Source organism: Sorex araneus, chromosome X (genome assembly GCF_027595985.1).
Source record: "Sorex araneus isolate mSorAra2 chromosome X, mSorAra2.pri, whole genome shotgun sequence".
NCBI classification, from domain to species: Eukaryota; Metazoa; Chordata; class Mammalia; order Eulipotyphla; family Soricidae; genus Sorex; species Sorex araneus.
The window spans coordinates 325,029,969-325,052,334 of NC_073313.1; the positions used below are offsets into that span (position 1 = coordinate 325,029,969).

The following is a 22,366-nucleotide window of genomic DNA, read 5'->3' on the forward strand; positions in this document are numbered from 1 at the left end:
GATGAAGATACATATATAACCAACCCTACTGATATATAGGACTGGAGCGATAGCACAGCGGGTAGGGTGTTTGCCTTGTATGCGGCCAACCCAGGTTTGATTCCTCTGTCCCTCTTGGAGAGCCCGGCAAGCCACTGAGAGTATCCCGCCCGCACGGCAGAGCCTGGCAAGCTCCCTGTGGCGTATTTGATATGCCAAAAACAGTAATAGCAAGTCTCACAATGAGATGTTACTATGCCCGCTCGAGCAAATGGATGAACAAAGGGATGACAGTGCTGCAGTGCTACAGTGCTACTGATATATAGAAAATTTCTGTCAATCTAGAAAATTTCCATTTTCTTCTTCTTAGCTAGTCCTGTTCCCCAAAATAATTGCTATCTGGATTTTTATCTTTATTAAAGAATGGCTTTCCTTGTATAGAGCTTCACTTAAATGAAGTCACAATAACTTATTCTTTTGTGAAAGCCCTCTCTCAACATATTTTCAGATTCATCTATAAATGCATTCTTGCTATTGGAAAAACATCTTTAAAGTGAAGCTCTCAATTAAACTAAGTTTATTATCCAGGGACAGTTCAGGTGTGATGTATTTAGTAGTTTCATCTTTACTCAACAACAGCTGGTTAAACAGGTGCACCTTTGTTGCATACGAATCTGTCTTGTAAATTGAATATAGTTGGGTTGGTGATGTATTATGTTACTATTAGGTAATGATGACACAGTAATGTAGTAGCAGATGTGTTCTTAGCAGCACTCCACCAGGATACCTGAAGTTCTTACTTAACCACATATACATAGACTCTTCCAGAAAAAAAAAAATCTAAAAATAAACCAGTATTTTCTCCTGTTGACCTTTGGTGAGCATCAAACAACTAAAAAATTGACTTAGAAAAATTGACTGTGTATTATTTAGAGATACATTTGTATTGGTATTAACAGGGTATCCAAATGCGTATGTGTATATTCCAAAAATTATGTATTTCCAAAATATCTGTATTTTGGAAAGGTGAAATCGTGAGCACTGGCACACTGTTCTTTTTGCCTTGCTCAGTGAGGAGGCTCCATTTTCTGTATAATTCTTTATTTTTATTGAGCTATATTATATATTCTCACAACTCAAATTCTCTGGACTCAGAATGGCTTCGATGTTAATATCAATTGCATATAATGTTTTTGAAGTCCCATAATGCTAAAAGGTTTTGGCAAAGCCATAAAAGGATATTGGTAAATCTCAAAACATAAGTGAACAGAAACCCTTTCTCTCAAGTTTTTGAAGAAAATAGAAAATTATAATAATCTTCTATACAAGAAGATACTTTGTATCATCTGTCTGGTGTCCTGTTCATGAGGAAAAGTATCTAGGATCAGTTGTCTTATAACCAACTTTTCTTTCAAAAAATTGGGAACAAGTAAAACTGGATCAAAGATTAATATTAGACAAAGAAAACTGCCCTTCCCCCAAAGCCCAATGATGAGGACGCTTTCCCTCAATTTACCCTCCCCTCAATAACTAAAGCCTTATCTTGTTTAGGTTCTAGTCTGGTGGCCTGTTCATGAGGAAAAACATCTGTCTGGTGTCCCGTTCATGAGGAAAAACATCTAGTTACTAAAATGTATATCAGTGTTACAAATTTCATATTTATATGTTTCTTTACATTTTGCTTTTCTTCATCCCCTTAAAACTTAGATTATCTAGGTCCAAAAGATTATTGCAAGTACTAATATTTGTTAATCTTTACATTATTAATTTTCCTTCTGGAAAGATACTTCAGGCTTAATGCATTGCAGTGCTGCCTTCTCACCCTGGTTTGATTCCCATAATACCACATATGGCCCTTCCCCCAGCACCACCAGGGGTCACTCCGGAGCACAGAGCCAAGAATAGATGAACTAATGATTATGAGGGTTATCCCTGCTGAAGAACTCTCGATAGTTCCTTAATATTGGGTTGGAATTTCAGTGAAGATCATCTTGGAATAGAATAAATCAGGTGTATGAATAAATTATTTACTATGATAAGAGCACTGGGTTGTTCCATGTTTGGTGTCCCCAAAATAATGAGTCCCCATTTACTTAGAGTACCGTACTAACCAAAGAATAAAGATGAAACTGGGTTTTGTCTCTCAAGAACTATGAGAGACTGGGGCTGAAGCGATAGCACAGCGGGTAGAGCGTTTGCCTTGCACGCTGCCGACCTGGGTTCTAATCCCAACATTCCATATGGTCCCCTGAGCACCGCCAGGGGTAATTCCTGAGTGAAGAGCCAGGAGTAACCCCTGTGCATCACCGGGTGTGACCCAAAAACCAAAAAAAAAAAAAAAAAGAAGAAAAGAACTATAAGAGACTGAGATTTTACCCTAAGTGCGGTCTGACAAGTTATTTTGCCAAAGATTTATGGATACTGGCAGCCTCCTAGATCAGACGAAAAGGACCTTCCTATTCACAGTGGTGGTGATAGTGTAGGTGAAGGTGGTGATGGTGCTAATGGTGGTGGTGGTAGTTGTAATAGTAGCCAGGGCATCACATTTGTGCCACTTATTCAAGCTCCAGTTCTGCCAGAGTGCTGCTATAGACCATTGAGTACCATAATGAGAAAAAAATAATAAATCCCTCATTGGCTGGTCTCCTAGAGGATCCTGTTTTGGCTGCAAACCTAAACATGGTAAGTCTTAAGCTATTGGGGGGAGGGAAAACTGAAAGAAACTACCCTCATGATTTGGTTTTAGGGGAAGGGCAGTTTCCTTTGTCTAATATTGACCTTTGATACAGTTTCATTTGTTCCAAATTTTTTGAAACATACAGTTGGTTAGAAGACCATTGAAGTTTTACATTATTTATCACTCTTAACTCACAATTTCTTTTCTGTAATGACTATTGAAGGATGGGGGGGGGGACCCCTCCAGACAATGCCCTAGTTATTTTTTTTCTTTACAACTATCCTCTGATTCTTTAAAATGACTTTTATTTCAGACTGGAGCTATAATACAGTGGGGGAAAGTGCTTGCCCTGTAACCTGCTGACCTGGGTTTGATCCTAGAAATCCTCCAGGAGTGATAAGTCTTTTTTTTTTTTTTTTTTTGCTTTTTGGGTCACACCTGGCGATGCACAGGGGTTACTCCTGGCTCTGCACTCAGGAATTACCCCTGGCGGTGCTCAGGGGACCATATGGGATGCTGGGATTCGAACCCGGGTTGGCCGCGTGCAAGGCAAACGCCCTACCCGCTGTGCTATCACTCCAGCCCCAGGAGTGATAAGTCTTGAGCACAGTCAGGTGTGTCCCCAAAACAAAACAAAAAAGGTTTTTGTTCACAGATTGATGGAGAAGAGAACAAATATTAGTAACATGAAAATGATTACCGGGCTAACTCAGAGTTTGGTTCCACGGCTGCTCACAGGCCAAATGAGACCTGGTCAAGAAAACTTTATTGGCGAGTTGGAAGATGGTGGACTCCAGTCTAAACTGCAGCCACGTGTTCTGCATAGTCACAAGAAAGTTATCTCATCAGGAAACACTGGGGAAAAGGGGTGGGCTGCAAATCAGTGAGTGCCAGAATGAACAATAAAATTATTTGGTGGGCTGGCTCCTAAGACACACTCTATCTTATCTACAAACCCTAACAAAGTAATGGGTAGGCTTTTGGGGGGGATAAAATGGGATAAACTGTTCTCTGTTCTTATCTTTAATTTGTGGGACAAGGATCTATGCCCTTGATTTTTGGCTTGGTTTTAAAAAATGCCCAAACTCAGGGGACAGTGAAAAAGTTTGACTATACCTGCCTCACTGCTATGATGATTGATCATAGATACAAATCAAGACTAACTTCAGGCAAATTTGTTGGATTATTGGTTACTGATGAAAATCTTAGTTTCAGCGCATATGCTGCCTGAGCCATGTGCTGCTTGTGCCCACGTGGCCGAGCACATGTGGTGCCCGAGCACATGTGTCGCCCGCATCTCCCCCCTTGAGATGTGTACTTTCATGCTTTCGTGTCCAGTGCTAGGATGTGTGTAGAGCTCTCTCCATCCTCAGAGGAGCCCGCATTCTTTCTTGAGTGTGTTACTCCTGCTGTTTTTTTCTTTTCCACTTATCCCTTCCTCCTTCCCTAAAACCCTCTAAAATAAAACCTGTTACTTCACACACACACAAAAAAAATCTTAGTTTCAAGTTTTAACATTTTGATGTGGAGAAAAAGATGAAAACTAATATTCATGAGTATTTAAAACTAGTCACAAATAAAAATTTAGAAAATGTCTTTTAGAAGACTAGAGCTATAGTACTGCACCAAATATGTTCCTGAGCCCCACTAGGAGTGACCCCTAAGTGCTAGGAGTAAGCCTTGAGCACCACCAGATATGGTCCGAAAATGAAACTAACAAAATAAGTCTTTCAGTGTAGCTTATTTAAGTCATTTCATATCTTCTCACTAGACTTTCAATAATAACATGTAGAAGGTATCATTATCCTTAAAACACTTTGTGGCTCTGTGATTCAGTCCACTGATGATAGGCCCTAAAATTAATTTCTATTGATTTTTAGTACTGTGTTCTGTTTATAATTAGGAGAGGTCTGTGTTCTGTTTATAATAAGCAAAGTACTGTCTCAAATCCCAGTTAATGAAGAAAAGCACACTGATCACAAAATAACCACCAAAATAAAGTCACCCACTTATGGTCTCAGTTAATTGAGAATATAGGTCATTGTAATAGAATTCAGAGTCTAGAAGAAATAGATGTCTGGTTAGTTGGTTTTAATGAAAATGCTAAGGTGATTTGATGGAGAAAAGGCAGTCTTTTCAAGAAATAGGAGCAAGAAAAGCTTGAAATTACTTCCAGAAGTTCCTGCAAGGATAGTGGTTACCTCTCAGGGAAAGATTATAGAGAGTTATAGTTATTAGGGGGCGGAATGCAGGAATTGAAAAGATGTTATGTTAATTCTCCCTGGGGGTGATTTGATACTCTGTGTTGTTTATTCTTTTAGCTGTTCATATATGTCACATTTATTCTCAAATGCATGACTGAATTTATCAAGAAATTTAAATGAGAGTTAATTAACATTAAAGGTAACTAAAGATTTGGGATGGGGGGGGGTGGAATGGGACTGACACTATCCAAATCAAGTAGTCCAAATTTTAAATACTTATGGAAATTTTATTTGGTTTTGACAGTGCCAGGTGTTGAGGAGCAAGTGCCCTGCCACTGAGTCATATCTTCAGCCCCAGTAAAATGCTTTTATCTAGAGCTGCAGTGTTTGGAAAACTTGGTTTTGTCTATCAAAGGTTATTTTGTATTCTAGTTTTAGTTTTTACTTTTTCTGGTGCTGACTTCCAGTTTTAACTTATTCCTTAAGATTATGCAGAACAAGGACAGAGGCAGATATGGGCAATTCGAAGTTTTCTGTGAGATAGTTAAAATAATTAACAGTCTGGTAAACAAAATGAAGGAAAGCCCTCATTGGTAACTCCAGACAATTGATTTGATTTGAGAAGATAGACTTCAGATAATCCTAGGGATAGAAAGGTAGGTGGGAATGCCTTCTTCTAAAAGTTTTAAAATAGGCTAGGGCAGCTAGAGGGAATAGGGCAGATTTAAACTGGAGTGAAAATAAAGAACACATATTATTGGAAGTGAAAGGTCAGATTCTCACTGCTTATAATTCAGATTGAATTGTGACAGATTTTCAAAGGGAAATAAATGTTACTTTTCCATTTTGCTCTAAGAAAGGATAATTTGGCAATATCTAATGCAGTACTTGGCACCTGCTTGTTATCTTTGTCCCTTGTGGCTGAAATATAAGATATTGGATCCTAATTACTCATCAGATTATAATGCTCTCAGGTATTGACAATTTAAATCAAACTGTACTAATGGAGTTAATTTTTCCACTGAAATGTTATGCTCTTATAGCAGCACAATATTAAATTCTGATGTTAACTACCCCAAATTAGCATAGACCTATGCTAACCTGTCCTTGACAGATCACCCTTACTTCAAGCTTCAGTCACAAGTTTGTGGGTCCCAGAATTCCCAACTAGATACAAATCTGATGGTGCTTTCCTCTTTTTGAAAATTAGCTAGAAAACTCAAATTCAGGAATGCACCATATTTAGACTTTGGATTTTATTTATTGAGGATAAAAATCAGGACCAGACAGTGAAGAAATACATAGTGAATTCTGGTAGGGTCCCAAACACAGAGCTTTCTTTGGTTTCTCCTTTGGGACCAGAATGCACCAGTGCCTTCCCTCCCCCAAAACTCCCAGAATGTTAATGGGGTCATCAACCAAGAAGCCCCAGTGAGCCCTGGATCCTGAATATTATTGGAATCATATTAATCTAGCTGTGATTGAGTGTACCATGTGATTTAACTCATGCTCCTACCCTCTTACCAGGTTGAGCTATTAAATGACTTGAAGCACCAATATTCTGATTGCAGGCTAGCTTTTTTTTGTTCAGCTTGTCCTATCCTAAGTTGACTCTTCAGCGTAAACTGCCCAGAGGCCCGTAATGCAACAGTAAAGTGCAAACTGTCAGGTCCACCATGAATATCAAAGATGTGTGATTTCACTAGGAAAGTCCCAAGAGTTCCAGATAGATTTTCCTAGGAACTAAACTAGTCAGTATGCTGACCCAGATGGCTAAATGATATTCAGTGCCTTTGTGTTTGTTATTGTCTCTGAAGAGCGGTTATCTAATTTGTCTTCTGTTTCTTTTTTCTTGATTTTTGGGCCACACCCAGCTGTGGTTATGATTTACTCCTGACTCTGCACTCAGTTATCACTCATAGTAGGGCTTGGAGAACCACATGGGATGCTGAGGATAGAAACTGAGTCAGCCACATGCAAGGCAAGTGTCTTACCTGCTTTACTACTATGTTGCCAGCTCCTTTTTTTATTTTTAAAAATTTTATTTATTTACTTATTATAATGTAGAAGTACTGTTATTTATTCAGCCATTGATTAAGCTGATTGGATTAGCCCCTGTTTTTTTAAATTGTTATTTTCATAAGACAGGGAAAATTAGAAACCAAGTGATAAATCAAAAGCAATATCCTTCACTTTCCCCAAGTCTGAAGCATCTAGCAAGATAATCTTATTTGCAGCTTTACCCTTTCATCTAAGCCACTAAGACATGGATTAGAAATTGGTGCTTTGCAAGTTTTAGCTGGCATGTACTTGATTTGTGCACACTTTAGATTTTTTTAAATTACATGCCAAATTTTCTTTTTGGGAGGTGTAAGTGATTTGAGCCACACCAGTGACACTCAGAGCTTACTCTTGGCCCACGGATTGCTTCTTGTGGACTGGGACACCAGGTTCAGTGTTGAGGATTGAATTGGGGTCTGCCATGTACAGGGAAGCACCTTAATTGCTGTACTATATCTGTTTCAGATATAGTACATAAAAATTATTTTTAATGGAGAGTTCACATTAATGTGGAATTTCTGACTTGTATTTTTTAAATTTTATTTTATTTTTATAAAGTAGTTCACAATATTTGATTACAGTTAATATTTGAACACCAATTCCAACACCTTCCCACCTCCATATTTTGGATGTTTCCATCCCCAACCCCAACCCCTGCCCTAAAGCAGAACCAAAATAATTTATGTTGTATTGTTTGTTGTGAATAAACTGCTGAAAATGCTCCAAGAAACTTTCCTTAGGGGAGAGTGCATAAAGATTGTTGTATTTCACCCAGGGGCCATTAAGTCCTTCTATAAGAGATTACTAATAGGTTGTTAAAGGTTTAGCCTTGTGTGCTTATGTATATCTATCTGTAAAAATATATTTCTCTCTAAGATTGGTTGCCTTCTACTTTAAGCTTCCATTTAATGTGGTTTGCTACTCTTGGAATAAGTGGTGTGAGGTATGAGATGTCCATGGATAGCTTTACTCATAGGTGAGGCTTGGCCCAAGGGTGTGGAGGGTAGCTGTGAGCAAGGCGATGGTTGAGTTCTGGAGGATTTCAGCTTCTGGGGATGAGTCCCTTGGGGTGGGAAAGGGCCTCATTCAAATCCCCTCCACCCCGAGATGCCCCAAATGCCTGGTGTGGGGTCTGTAGGCATGGCTATGGCATATCGTTTTATGCTCTCTTTCGAGAGAAAAGGACAATGAGTCTCTGGATCATGGCAGTTGATGAGATCATCTGGCACCAGCCAGAGGTGGCGTATGGGTGTGGCTTCCAAGTTGCCAGAAATATGGGAGGACAAGGGGGAAGGTCTTTCATTCCTGATTCCATTGAACCTGGAGTTTTCAGTCTGATTTGTCTTAAAATTAAAAAAAAAAATCACTAGCCTATGTTCTATAAGGCAACACTTGACTCAAGTCAAATGGAATAGTGACTATTCCTGCTTGATTGTATTATGCGTGGAACTCTTATTTTTTAACAGTATTGTAAACCATGGCACCTAAAATTAAAATAAATAGAATAAATTTGTGTTAAGAGAAAAAGACAATTTAGAAAATTCTAAAGTTTGTCACAGTCCTTCCACTCTTCCCTGTCCTACAACTTGATTTTTAAAGAGACTCAGTTAAAAAAAGGTCAGGGGGTGGGGTGCACCTCAGCAATTATTTATCATATTCTGGCTAGGTAGAGTCCCTTATTCATACCATCTCAATTTATTCTGGATATAATCATTTGCAACTCTCATTTTGTACTTGAACAAAATAATACCAGTCACATAGATTTTCCAAATGCTTCGTATAATACATAGAACAAGTAGAATTCAAATCCCATTATTAATTGTAGTTTTGTTAACCTGGTTTCATCCTGCTGGCTCTCAGCACCACCCCGCTTCCTTTCTTTATTCTTTGGAAAATCCATTATTTTTTAATTTTAATTTTATTTTTATAAAGTTTTAAAAAATAATTTGTCACATCTCATATTCCAACACCAATCCCACCACTGTTAGGGAACAGTTTTTCCCCAGAGTGCCCAGACACATTACACAAGGGGTCCAGGCAGACATGGGGCAAAGGATGACGGATGTGCAGAGAAACCACTCTGGGAGACAGCTGATGGCCACTCACTTTATTGCCAAGTACACACATATTATATACAGGGTCTTGGCTTAAGAGGATGGTCCAATCACATAAAGTTTAGCATTACTGACCTTTCCAACTCTGCTTTGCCCCGGGGCCCAATCCCAATTAGGGATAGATGCTGCAGTTAGGAATGACTAGCATAGGTGACAATTCTTGAGGGGTTGGGTGAGATTCAAGACCAGATACCTAGTGCTTGTAAAATGCATCCAGACACTCTCTACTGAGTCATTATATGCAGGGACAGGTCTTACCTGCTATGGCAGGGACACATCTTATCTCCTCTGGCATCTGTTGCCATACCCCACACACCACCATTACATTTACCCACCACCATATTTTGAATGTTTCCACCCTGCCCCCAAGCCCTGCCCCCAAAGCAGGACCTAAATAATTTATTTTGTATTGCTTGTTATAAATAATCCACTAAAAATGATCCAAAAAATTTCCTTAGAGGAAAGTTTGTGAAAATTGTTGTATTTCACCCTGGATCTCAGCCCCTTTTGTAGGCAAATTTTGTCTTGCTTCTCTTTAGATCCCCATATACGTTAGCTCAATGTCTATAAATGTTGATTGGTTTCAGTTTGATTTATTTGAGTGGAATTACAATATCTGATATTAGGCTACTAGTTACAGGGAAAAGGAAGATGTCAAAGGGAAATATGGGGGTTTGAGGTTGGTAATTCCCAAACAAAACCCCAAAACAAAATGGTTTTGTTTATATATATGGTAATATATATTATTTATAATATATTGTATAGCCTAGTGGCTAGAGTGTTTGCCTTGCATGCAGCTGACCTGGGTTTGATTCCTCCGCCCCTCTCGGAGAGCCTGGGAAACTACCTAGAGAGAGTATTTCGCCCGCAAGGCAGAGCCCAGCAAGCTACCCATGGTGTATTCGATATGCCAAAAACAGTAACAACAAATCTCACAATGAGACGTTACTGGTGCCCGCTCGAGCAAATCGATGAGCAACAGGATGACAGTGATACAGTGATTATATAACATATAATATAATATATAATATGCCATATAATATATAGTGATATATATTATTCTCTATATACAGAGAAGAAAATAGAGAATTTAAATAATACACCTATAGGCTTCATAGTGATCAAATGAGGATTTTAACCCAGGATTACATGGTGTTCAGTTTTCCCACACTTCTGTGCTAGTGCTAATTGTGATAATTTTTTTGCTGTAAAACATTCTCACAAATGTGAGCTAGTATTTCACTGTGATCTTAATTTACCCTGATGATTAGTCAGACTGAACTTTCTTTTATATAGGCCTTTCAGCCATTCACACTTTCTCATTGGAGAAGGGTTTATTCAGATCTTTTGCTCATTTCTTGATTGGTTGTTTTATGTTGTAAAATTGTTTAAGTTTTTGGCATGCTGTGAATATTAACCCTTTATCAAATACATAATCTGCAGATATCTCCCTCTCAACAGACTTTCTTCTCATTGCCTATATTTTCTTTAGCTGTTCAAAAGCTTTTTGAGGGGCTGGAGTGACAGCACAGCGGGTAGGGCGTTTGCCTTGCACATGGACGACCCAGGTTCGATTCCCAGCATCCCATATGGTCCCCCAAGCACCACCAGGAGTAATCCCTGTGCATCGCCAGGTGTGACCCCCCCAAAAAAAAAAGCAAAAAAAAAAAGCTTTTTTATTAAAAACGTAGTTCCAATTGTTTATTTTTTTGAAAATATTGCATCAAATTTCCCCAAAATCTTTAACATTAATGTCATAGAATGTTTCACCTATATTGTCTTCTATGTATTTGTGGTTTAGAAATCTTACATCTAAGTATTTATTCTATTTTAAATTTTATATGGCATTAGTAAATGATGCAGTTTACCTTTATTGTTCCCACACGGCAGAGGCTGGCAAGCTCCCCGAGGCATATTCGATATGCCAAAAACAGTAACAAGTCTCACAATGGAGATGTTACTGGTGCCCGCTCGAGCAAATCAACGAACAATGGGATGACAGTGCTACAGTGCTACCTTTGTTGTTTAGCTGTTCATTTTTCCCAATACTTTGTTGAAGAGGCTCCCCTTTCTCCATTGTTTGGTCTTGGATCGTCCTTTATTAAAAAGTCGATAGGGGCCGGAGTGACAGTACAGCGAGGAGGGTGTTTGCCTTGCACACGGCCAACCTGGATTCAATCCCAGGCATCCCATATGGTCCCCTGAGCACCGCTAGGAGTCCTGAGTGCAGAGCCAGGTGTGACCTGAGCATCGTCAGGTGTGACCCAAAAACTGAAAACTAACTTAATAAATGTTGATAATATGTGACCTCATTTTTTGGACTTTCAATTCTGTTTTATTGGTAATTATGTGTTTTTATCCAGTATCTTACATTCTTAATTATGTTTATAGTTTATTTTCTTTCTTTTGATTTGGGGGACATACCAGTGTTTGGGATCTACTCCCAGCTTAATGTATGGGGGTTGCTTCTGGTGGTGCTAGGGGAACCACGTGATTCCGGGTTTGAACCCTGCATGCACCCTAGACCCTGTAATATAATTTGAAGTCAGGCAATATGATACCTTCAGTTTCCTTTTTCTTCCTCAGGGTTGCCATACGGTTTGAGGTCTTTTATGATTTCATATAAACCTTCATGCCTTTTGTTCTCTTTCTATAAAAATAAGTCATTGGAATTTTGTTGGGTTTTGCATTCAGTATGGTGGTATATGTTATGATCGGTTGTTTCCCTTTTAAAATTTTTTGCAGTTGAGTGGGGGCTCACCCAGCAATGCTCAGGGCTTACTCTTGTTTCTGTATTTGGGGATCACTCTTTTTTAAAAAATTTTTAAAATTTTATAAAGTAGTTCACAATATTTGATTATGTTTAATATTCAAACACCAATCCCACCACCATTACACCTTCCCACCACCATTTTTTTGATGTTTCCATTCCAAACCCCAATCCCTGCCCCCCAAGTAGAATTGAAAAACCACTGAAAATGCTACAAAAAATGTATCCTTAGAGGAAAAAGTGTGAAGATTGTTGTATTTCATCCAGGGGCCAGGAAGCCCTTCTATAAGAGATAATTAACATGTTGTTAAAGATTGAGCCTTATGTGCTTATATATATATATACATATATGTACATATATATGTTAAAAAAATATTTCCCTCTAAGATTGATTGCCTCCTACTTTGAACTCCATCAAATGTTGTGTGGTACTCTTGGACTATGGGTAGGGTATATCCTATGAACTGTTGCATGGCCCCAAATGCAGCCTCGAGGTCCAGGAATAGGTTCATTCATGGGTGAGGCTTGGCCTGAGTGTGTGGAGAACAGCCGTGATCATGGTGGCGGTTGAGTTCTGGAGGCTTTCAGCTGCTGGGGCTGGGTCCCTTGGGGTGGGGAGGGTTCTCACCCACCCCCCTCTGGGTCGCACCGAGTGAAACAGCCTGGTGTGGGGTCCAGCGGCATGGTTATGGCAGGTGTCATGGTTATGCTCACTTTCGGCAGAGAAGGGCATGAGATCTGGATGGTGGCCTGGACAAGATTATCTGGCGCCAGCCAGAGGTGATTTATGGGCATGACTGCTGAGTTGCCAGAGACGGGGAATACAGGCAGAGGATCTCCATTTCCAGTCCCGTTGAACCCAGAGTTCTCAGTCACAAAGTCCCTTATACCTGGGTTTTCTGGGGATTCACTCCTTGGTGAGGCTTGGCCAGAACATGTGATGAGCGGCCGTGAGCATGGCAGTGGTTGCATTCTGGAGGTTTTCAGCTGCCAGGGCTGGGTCCCTTGGGGCAGAGAGAGGTCTCACCCGCCCCCCTCTGGGGCGCCTTCAGGGATCACTCTTGGTAGTGCTGTGGGACCATTTGGAGGTGAAGCCAGTCATCTGCCTGCAATAAAATCCCCTTACCTACTCTACCATCTCTCCATCCCCCAATAAATTTTCTAAGTGTTATTCTGTCACTGTCACTGGCATCCCGTTGCTCATCGATTTGCTCAAGCAGGCACCAGTAACGTTTCCATTGTAAGACTTGTTACTGCTTTTGGCATATCAAATATGACATGGCTCTGCCATGCAGGTGAGATATTCCGAGAGGGGTGGAGGAATCAAACCCGGGTTGGCCGAATGCAAGACAAATGCCCTACCCACTGTGCTATTATTTAAATAATAACCACTATTATTATATACATGTCTTATTAGTATTCTTTTAAATGTTCTACATAGACTCTATTATAGCTCTAGCAAACCTACATCTAGATAACAGGATAAAATGTGTCCCTTTTTTTGTTTGTTTGTTTGGGGGAAAGAGCTTCTTTCAGGCACAGACTTTAGGTAAACCTGAGGTAAGAAAAATGACATCAGACTAATTGCACTGATCATTGATAATTAAGGCCTTTCATCTGTGCAGTTTAGAGAGATATAAGAACATTAGCTCATAATTCTCAAATTACTCTCTGAAGTAGGCAGGCAAATACTATTACCCTACTTTTCAGATGTAGTTTGTGGTCTCTAAAAGGTTCAAGAGCTACTTCCACATAGGACTAAAAGCAAAAATGGGGATGAATTTAAAAAACTGTTAATCTTTCTAAAGCACTCCAAATCCAAAGTTGCTCTTTTTTACAATATAAGGATTATTATACTGTAGTCTGAAATTTTTTCCAGTCAGAACATAAATATATTAAACTAAGATTTCAGTCTATTCTGGTCAGTATACTTCATGTTCAACTGAACATTTTTTAGAGGGTGTTTAAAAAATAGTTAAAGATGACAGTCCCTCTTATCAAACATACTTATGATTATGCACAGAACAATGGATGTAGGATATCATTGGTTTGCCCTTTCTCCCTTGCTATAAAGACTTTAGCTTTATCTGGTAATAATCTCTAAACTATTCTAGACTACATTGGTATGTCCTGCTCCCCTTGCCACTAGGAGCTTAGGTATATCAGTCACACCCATCAAGGTGCTTCACTCCCATTCCTTTGTCTATCCGTAATCACTTCTGTGCTCCCTTCTTCAGCCAGTTAATCAGCTATTCCCCTAATCAGACTTTGTTAATTTGTAAGGTCAGACCTTTCTAGGACAATGAACTTGTATTGTAAGTTAATATTGCCTTGCTCCTCTCCTCATGTCTTTTGAATAGTTTACTTTAAAACAACGTCCTTTTTGTATGGACAAAGAAAGACAGTTGTTAATATACTTTGTTAACATGGGATTTAATTGGCTTCGGATATTATTCACTCCTGGGCATCTGCTTTCTCGACTTAAGTATCAGCTGCCCTTTCTTCCTAGCACCCCCAAAAACAGGATCCCAACAAGGGACGGGACGGACCCAGGGCAAGCAGTGAGTTATGTGCTACCCTGGCATCGAGATGGGCCTGGCCAAAGTGCCTAATGCTTAACTATATGTTAAGAGCTTGGTCATGGACATGTCATGTCATGATCCAAAAGCAACGACAAGGCTAGGACCCTGCTAGGAATAGGAAAGACTAATCTGGCCTGAGCACTATAGTCTGAGATCGAGATGACCCCAGGAGAGCAATTCTATAAGCTTAATGCATCTCTTGCTATGTCCATACAAAATGATTAATTTTATGAATACTTATATGCTAGTTGGACAAGGAGAGAAGAAACACATCCATGAAATTCCGATCTTGGGCTGGTGTCCTGCTGAAAGAGTATCTGTCCTAGAAGAAGCATCCCCTGAGGGAAAGAACTTTACCCCTATTGATGTGACCACGCCTGTGTGTAAGCCCCAACCCCTCATACTTGGGGATTTAACTAGGCTGTAAGAGTGGGCTGGGGCTGGGGGCGAGTCCCAGTGCTAGATCTGGAGAAGCCAGATCCAGATCCAGAGGAGAAGGAGAATGAAGTAGCATGGGGGAGAAAGAAGCAGAGAGAGAGACGGGAGTGTTTAGAGAGGAGATTGGAATAAACTGCAACTGAGACCAACCAGCCTGGCTCCGTTCCTTCCTTCCTTCCTTCGCCTGCCTCATCATCGCCGTCAACCTCCCCAGGATGGGGGAAGGGGATGGAGACTACAGAACACGGCCGGCGGGACAGATAGAGCACCGCTGCCCTGTGCCTGGTGCGGTGTGCCCCCCCCCCCTCTTTTTCGTGTGTTTACACAAATGGATATACTGTCACTTATTATTTATAATTCTAAATGTCTTCAGTGTGAATAATATTTGAAGTGGTGGGCACATCCAGCTATGCTCAGGGCTTACTCCTGGCTCTGAGCTCAGGGTCATACCTGGCTTGTGGGACTATATGTGATACTGGGAATTTAATTGGGCTTAGCCATGTTTAAGGCAAGCTCCTTACCCCTGGACTATTTTCCTGGCCAATATTTTTTTCTTCTAAATGTTTTTCCAGGACCAGATCATTTATCTGGTGTCCAGAACAGTTTGAGATATATTTAAAAATTTTTTTTTCTGAAGTATACGCAAGCTTTCCTTCTGGCTCTGTGCTCAGGGATAACTCTGCAAAGCTGAGAGGACTTATGTGGTATTGGAAATTGCATCTAGGTCAACTGTGTGCAAGGTAAGCACCCTACCTGCTATACTAGTGTTACAGCCCTGGGACACTTAATATTAATTGTCAGATAGATATATCCATATACATAAAACTAAGAATTTGATATTGGAACAATTTTGAGTCATGTCCTACAAATAGCAAAATATACTTTTAACTTCTCACCAAAGTATCAAAGTTTGATAATAGTTGTCAGCCCTTCTGAGACTGCTTCATAATTTTTTATTCAGCTACCTGTCTTAACAATTTAGACAGGCAGTTCAGTGGGGCCATTGCAGTTTCCAAATGTATCCAGATAGAGCTGAATGCAAGTGGATAGTAAATCCTTATTGTGAACCTGGAAGTAGATACATATATAAAAACAGAACACAATGTCATTTTCACATACTTTTTTTTTAGTTATCCTACCTGCAAGTCATTAAGAACCTTGATAATTTAGGCACACCCAGTGGTGCTCCGTGGCCATCAGAGCCAGTGATGCTTCTAATTTCTTGATGCCTCTCTTATTACTTGCCCTCTTTGTGCATGTTTTTCTTCTCTTTTCTCTGTGCATTTCATTGAAAAGCAAATATATTCCCCACCTGTCTCACCTTCAATTTGTGTGTTTGTTTTGTGGTCACATCCATTGGTGCCCAGGGCTTAGTCATGGTTATACACTCAGGGAATACTTCTGGCATTATTTGTGGGATGCTGGGGATCCCACAACCTGGGCCAGCCATGTGCAAAGCAAGTGCCCTACCCACTGTCACTATCACTCCAGCCCCCAATAGCTCCAGTTTTCTTCACTGTCAGTTTCTTAGGATCTTCTTTGAGATTTGTCTCTAGTTCTTGCCTTTCCTCATAGGCTTAGATCCATATTTCCTATCTGCAAGGTAATCACTGTTTTGTAAATATTCTGTACTGGAAGGCATTTCCAGTTCAATACGTGTTATCATTATGCTTATCCTTAACTGTATTTCTTCCTCTCATTTCCTGTTTCAGATGGTGGTATCACCATCATGCTTATAATCCTGACTTTAGATATCAATATTCTCCATTACTTTTCTCTTCCGCACCTACAGCTCATTTGGTTACCTAGTCCTGTATGTCTGTAGTATTTTGTTTACCTTTCCATCAACTCAGTGCTGCAGCCACTATCCTAGATCAGGTCTTCTTTGGTCTCTAATTGTTTAGTCCTTCACATTGCATTATGAAATGAAGCATTTAATGGACCACTAACCCCTCCTGAATGACTTCCCATTACTTGAAGTCCTAATGTCTTATTATGGAAACTGACCTTAAAAGTATTCCATCTGACTTTTCTCCCTTAATATAAATACTCTATACCAAAACAAATAAATAAACATAAACAAAACAAATTTGTATATTTTACATTAATACCTTGCCTTATTTTTGTACCTTTGATGTTACCACTACTCCAAAATATTTCTTTCTGTCTGAGGACTAGAACAGATGTTATTTCCCTTATAAAACACTTCTATTCCTCCAATGTTAGGGAATAGTCATGTAAAGAAAGTAAATGTATGTAATTTAGTTAGGTGTTATAGAGTGTTAAGAAAACAAAATATTTTATATTCTCAGGGTCTAGGCTAAGTTGCTTGCTTTGATTTCAGTTTTCTATTTAATTTCTTCTTTACCACTTCTTTCATCTATGCTAATAAAATACTATGCTAACAAAATTCTAGTTAGAATTTGTTTTTGGAGTTTCAGATTATTCGATGAAGGGAGAAGAACTTGAACCCAGACCTGCTGGGTCCAAATAGTGGAATGGTAAAATAATTTACCAAGAGAGTGAGACAGTTTATTGAAGTAAGTTTATTGAAAGAGAATACACTGGTGAGACCGACACAGTAGTGGCTTCCAGAAAAGAGAGACCTCCTTGGCACAGTTTGAGGGAGAGGGGGGTCTTTTTTTTTTTTTAATTAAATCACTGTGAGAATAACCCTTACAAAGCTGTTAATGATTAAGTTTTAGTAATACAGCATTCTAACACCCATCCTTCCACCAGTGTACATTTCCCAGCACCAGTGTTCCCAGGTTCCCTCCCATTATCCCCCAACTCTCGGGGGTCTTTTAGTGTGTCTTTAGGATGCTTAGGTGGGAAGTTACTGCTTTCTAGAAAGGTGAATAAGCAGGAGATGTGTATCCGGTTCTAGGAAGGGAGTGAGTTTTATATAAAATGTTCTGAGCCAGTCATAAGAAGGAAATAAGAGGTATATAAAATAATTTGAGACTGTCCTGGGAAAAATGTGAGTAGAAAAATTCTGAGAACTGAGCTTCGGGGGGAGGGGGGAGAGATTTGGGGGGAGGGAGGCTCTGGACTCCCCTGGGCACAGCTGACTGCTACCAGGGACAGTCTCAGCCTGTCAGGCCTTTTAGATAAGGAACTTAAAATAGGTATCTTCTTATAGGGGGCTTTTGCTTCACTCAATATATTAAAAATATATTAAATATATTAAAAATATTAAATCTAATACTTTTAAGGTTAAATATAATATTTGACATAAACATGCTATTTTATATGCAAATATTAAATTTGAGTTCTTAGAAAATTGTATGTGCATAAGATTTTATAAATTTAAAACATTTCCATGTGGGAGAATTGCATTTAAAAGATAAGAAAGATATAATGAAGACTCACTTTTTAGGCTGGAGTGAAAATACAGCAGGTAGGGCACTTACCTTGCACATAGCTGACCCAGGTTCGATCCCTGGCATCCCATATGCTTCCCTGAGCGCTGCTGAAAGTAATTCCTGAGTGCAAAGCTAGGAGAAACCCCTGAGCATTGTCATTTGTGGCCCCAAACCCGGAATAAATAAATAAATTAAAATGAATACTCTTCACATTTATAAAACTTAAGCTTTTAGATATAGTAAATTGCTTGAATCAACCAGCATGTATGAGTGTATACACACACATCATTTTCTTTGTGAATTGAACAATATGTTTTTATTGAGCACCAGTCAATTGTGTTTACTAATCGTAAGCAGCGATCATATCTACTTGACTGTAAAAGTTTATCGTACAGGAATAACAAGCCAATGCTGGCTTGATCCCCAGCACCACATATGGCCCTGGAGCCCAACCAGGAGTGATCCCAGAGTACAGAGCCAGAAGTTCTGAACACTGTTGGATATGGCCCCAGAACCAAAAATAAAATAACATGAAAATTAAAGTTCTCTATTGAGACTGGAGCAATAGCTCGACAGACTGAGTGCAAGCTTTGTACCCAGGAGGCCTGGATTTGATCTCTGACCCTGGTTCTACATGATCTCCTGAACACTGCTGGAAGCACAGAGTCAGGAGCACTGCTGGATATGACACCAAAACAAACAAAAAGTTCTCTCTAGGAACAGGAGAGCTAAGACAATAGGTAAGGTACTTGCTTTGCACACAACACACAGCTGACCTGTGTTTAATGCCTGGCACTGCATATGGCCTCCAAAAGCCAAAAATAGTGGGGCTGGAGTCCAATAGTCCAGTGGGTAGGGCATTTGCTTTGCACGTGGCTGACCCAGGTTCAATTCCCAGCATCCCATATGGTCCCCCTTAGTGTAAAGCCAGGAGTAACCCCTGTGCATCGCCGGGTGTGACCCAAAAAGAAAAAAAAAAGCCAAAAATAGTACTCAACAAGAAATAGGATAGTTAAAAATAAATGAACAAAGCAGTGTAGTCTATCTAGGTTCTGATCTTCTCACTCTAGCGATGGCTCTGTCATTGCTCACCCTGCCCTTCTGACCTAAGGCAGTAAGGGAAGCGATTTTCCTACTCTTCTGTAGTGTGATTGTAGTCCACGTCATCTTCTGGTCCTGACTTACTGAACCCAGTTAATTTTATCAGAGGGAACCCCAAACAAGGGTAACCCATCTTTTTACTAAAGGGGTATCTGTTACTTGGCTGATGCTACAGGTGCTGCTCAGATAATAGTTTTGAGATGAGATAAATTCTTTTCAGGAATTTTCAACAGTTTGGCTTAGGAAAACCAGATGGTGAGAGAGACTGCTGGGAGGTAGGTGTTACTGGCCGTCTATATTCTGCAAGTGATTTTTTTCTTTGAAGTAGAATCGCACTGAGAGTTCAAGAGCAGAAAAGGTACAGGATGCACATATGCCTACGAGAGAATTTGTATGGAAGGGAAAGCTACATTTCCTCATGGTTTCTTTTCCCAGTGGGTGGTCTGGTGGTCTTCACTGTCTTCCTGTCAATGTCCTACCTAGTGTACCCATTACCAACTCTGTGCATTAGTGTAAGTTAATACTTGGTACTTTATTTCTCCCCACTTAAAGTCATCTTGAATATTACCACGAGGTTGGTGTTCTTTAAAATCTGCCCTGATCTTGTCATTTGTATGATCAGAAATCATTAATGGTTACTATATTGCTTTCCATTGATAAAATCAAGACTTTTTTTCCTAAAATAACAAAGCTTATTTAATTTAGTGTTTTAGATCGCAGGTCATGGTGAAAAATCACTGGTTCTTTTCCCTAATCATTTGTTTTTAGTTTTACTGGGAGTATCAACTGAACTGGAAACCTTAGACAATTTGTCACAGAAGGGAACAGAAATGATTCTGAGAAGATATTCAGGGATCATGTCTATAGTTCGTCTCTAGAGAAGTTTCTCTGATCATGCAGAGCACCTGAAACCATGAGGAACCAGAGCATCCTCTCCTGACATGAGGCTGGTTCTAGATGTTGCTTTTGCAACTGCCTTTTACCGTTGAGGATTGCTCTTCTCTTCCTTTGGGAGAGGGCGAGGGAGAGGATGTGGTCTGAGAGGGAAAAAAAGGAAGGAACGGGGGGGAGGGGTGGGGAGAAAAGGGAAAGGAAGGGAAGAGAAGAAAGGAAAGGGAAAAGGAAAAGGAAAGGTTCTGAGGCTGACCCAGGAGCTGCTGGAGGCGGTCTATGAGTTGCAAATGGGAGGGTGGGGCACTCTGAGCCTATGTCCCTAGTGGGAGTCCTCTGGGAGTAGGCCTTCTCCATCCATCTTCTTAGCCCATTGACAGGCAGTCTGAGGAGAGTTCAAGCTGATGATGCGCCTGACAGCATGCCAAACTGTCCAGCAATCTTGTCTTTGGGTTTTAAATTCTAAATGTTTTTATTGATCTGAAAGAAATAGCCTGCTAAAGATTATTTAATATTTGCTTTGAAGACTTTGACCACCACCACATCAACAGAGGTGACTTATAGTGTGGGTGGTTAAACTTGCACTCATTTGGGAATCTTTCAAAGTTTGAAAGTTTGAAAGGTCTGAAATGCAGTTATCCTTTTCGTTTGTTTTGTTTTGTTTTAGCTTTGCTCAGGGCTTACTCTCGGCTCTGTGCTCAGTGATCACTCCTGGCAGGGCTCAGGAGACCAGATGTGGTGCCTGGGATCGAACCCAGGCACCAAGAGCCTTACACACTGTACTGTCTCTTCAGCCCTACCATTTTCCCTTCTTAATGATTTTGTATTGTCTGTAGACTTCATTTTTTTTTTTCTTTTTGGGTCACATCCGGCATTGCACAGGGGTTACTCCTGGCTCATGCACTCAGGAATTACTCCTGGCGGTGCTCGGGGGACCATATGGGATGCTGGGAGTCAAACCCAGGTTGTCCGTGTGCAAGGCAAACACTCTACCCGCTGTGCTATCACTCCAGCCCTAGACTTCATTTTTTTTTAATTTAAATTTTATTGAATCACCATGTGGAGGGTTACATAATTCTCAGGATTATGTCAGTTATACAATACTCAAACACCTTCCCTTCACCAGTGCCCATATTCCATCACCAACCACCCCATTATACCTCCCGCCCCCCCCCCACACCCCCTGTCCCCGCCCTTGTAAGTGATAATTTTCACTTCGTTTACACTTTATCTTGGTTACATTCCATGTTTCAACACATAACTCACTATTGTTGCTAGGGTTTCCCCCAAAAAAAGAAAAGACAGTCCTACTGTCAAGGAAGCATTTGATAGCTCTCCATTGCTGAGAATGTAGAGATATTAAGTCCCGCTGTTTGTTACATAACTTTTCTATATTTTCCCCCCTCGTCCCGCGCCACCGAGTTCATGCCTGTTTAGTAATCACCACGCTGCCTGACAAAGGGGGAAAAAAAAACAAACGAAAAAAATGGTTATTTCCCGTCATCAGCCGGCGTGGGGCTCTGGCTTAGTTGATAGTCTGGTAGAATGTCTGCCAGCAGTTTCTGGAACCAAAAGTAATACGCTGGTATCGGCCCCAGCTCGAGATTCCACCAGCGTCCCGCTGTTCCAAATACATAATAATTTATTCCCTTGTATCCCATTCCCACGCCACCAGGTCCGTGTCAGCTTAATGGACATCATACTATGGTTAACGCCACGCCGCATTTCTTCCCGAGAAAGAAGGATATTTCTTCTCAGCTGGCGTGGGGATATGGCTTAGTTCAGTCTATAGAGATGGCTACCACTTTGATTGCCTTCAATATTTCAGCAAAAGACTTACTATTCTTGTTAGGATTTCCCACCAAAGTCCGACCCGTTAAAAAGGAACCATTTCATATTGGTGATGATTAAATAACATTAGGTCGCGCGGCCATGGCAGCGGCCTCGCAAGCTTTGAATTTCTGTATAAAGTCCAGGGAAAGTACAGCCAGAAATTACACGTCACTACAAACTTTAACCCTATTATGGTCCCCCCAAAGTCCAACCCATTACAAAGGAACCATTTCTTATTGGTGATGATTAAATGACATTAGGTTGTGCAGCCATGGCAGCGGCCTCGCGGCTTTGAATTTCTGTATAAAGTCCTGGGAAAGTACAGCCAGAAATTACACGTCACTACAAACT

General features: G+C 40.2%; 1 protein-coding gene and 1 non-coding gene across 2 annotated transcripts in view; both read left to right on the forward strand.

The window, feature by feature from the left end:
- COMMD1 (copper metabolism domain containing 1) overlaps nucleotides 1–22,366 on the forward strand; it is a 137,983-nt gene that overhangs the window by 96,117 nt on the left and 19,500 nt on the right. The window lies entirely within an intron of this gene.
- LOC129400331 (small nucleolar RNA U3) lies at nucleotides 20,130–20,337 on the forward strand. The gene has a single exon (XR_008627591.1). It is a non-coding gene; the product is annotated as a small nucleolar RNA U3 (small nucleolar RNA).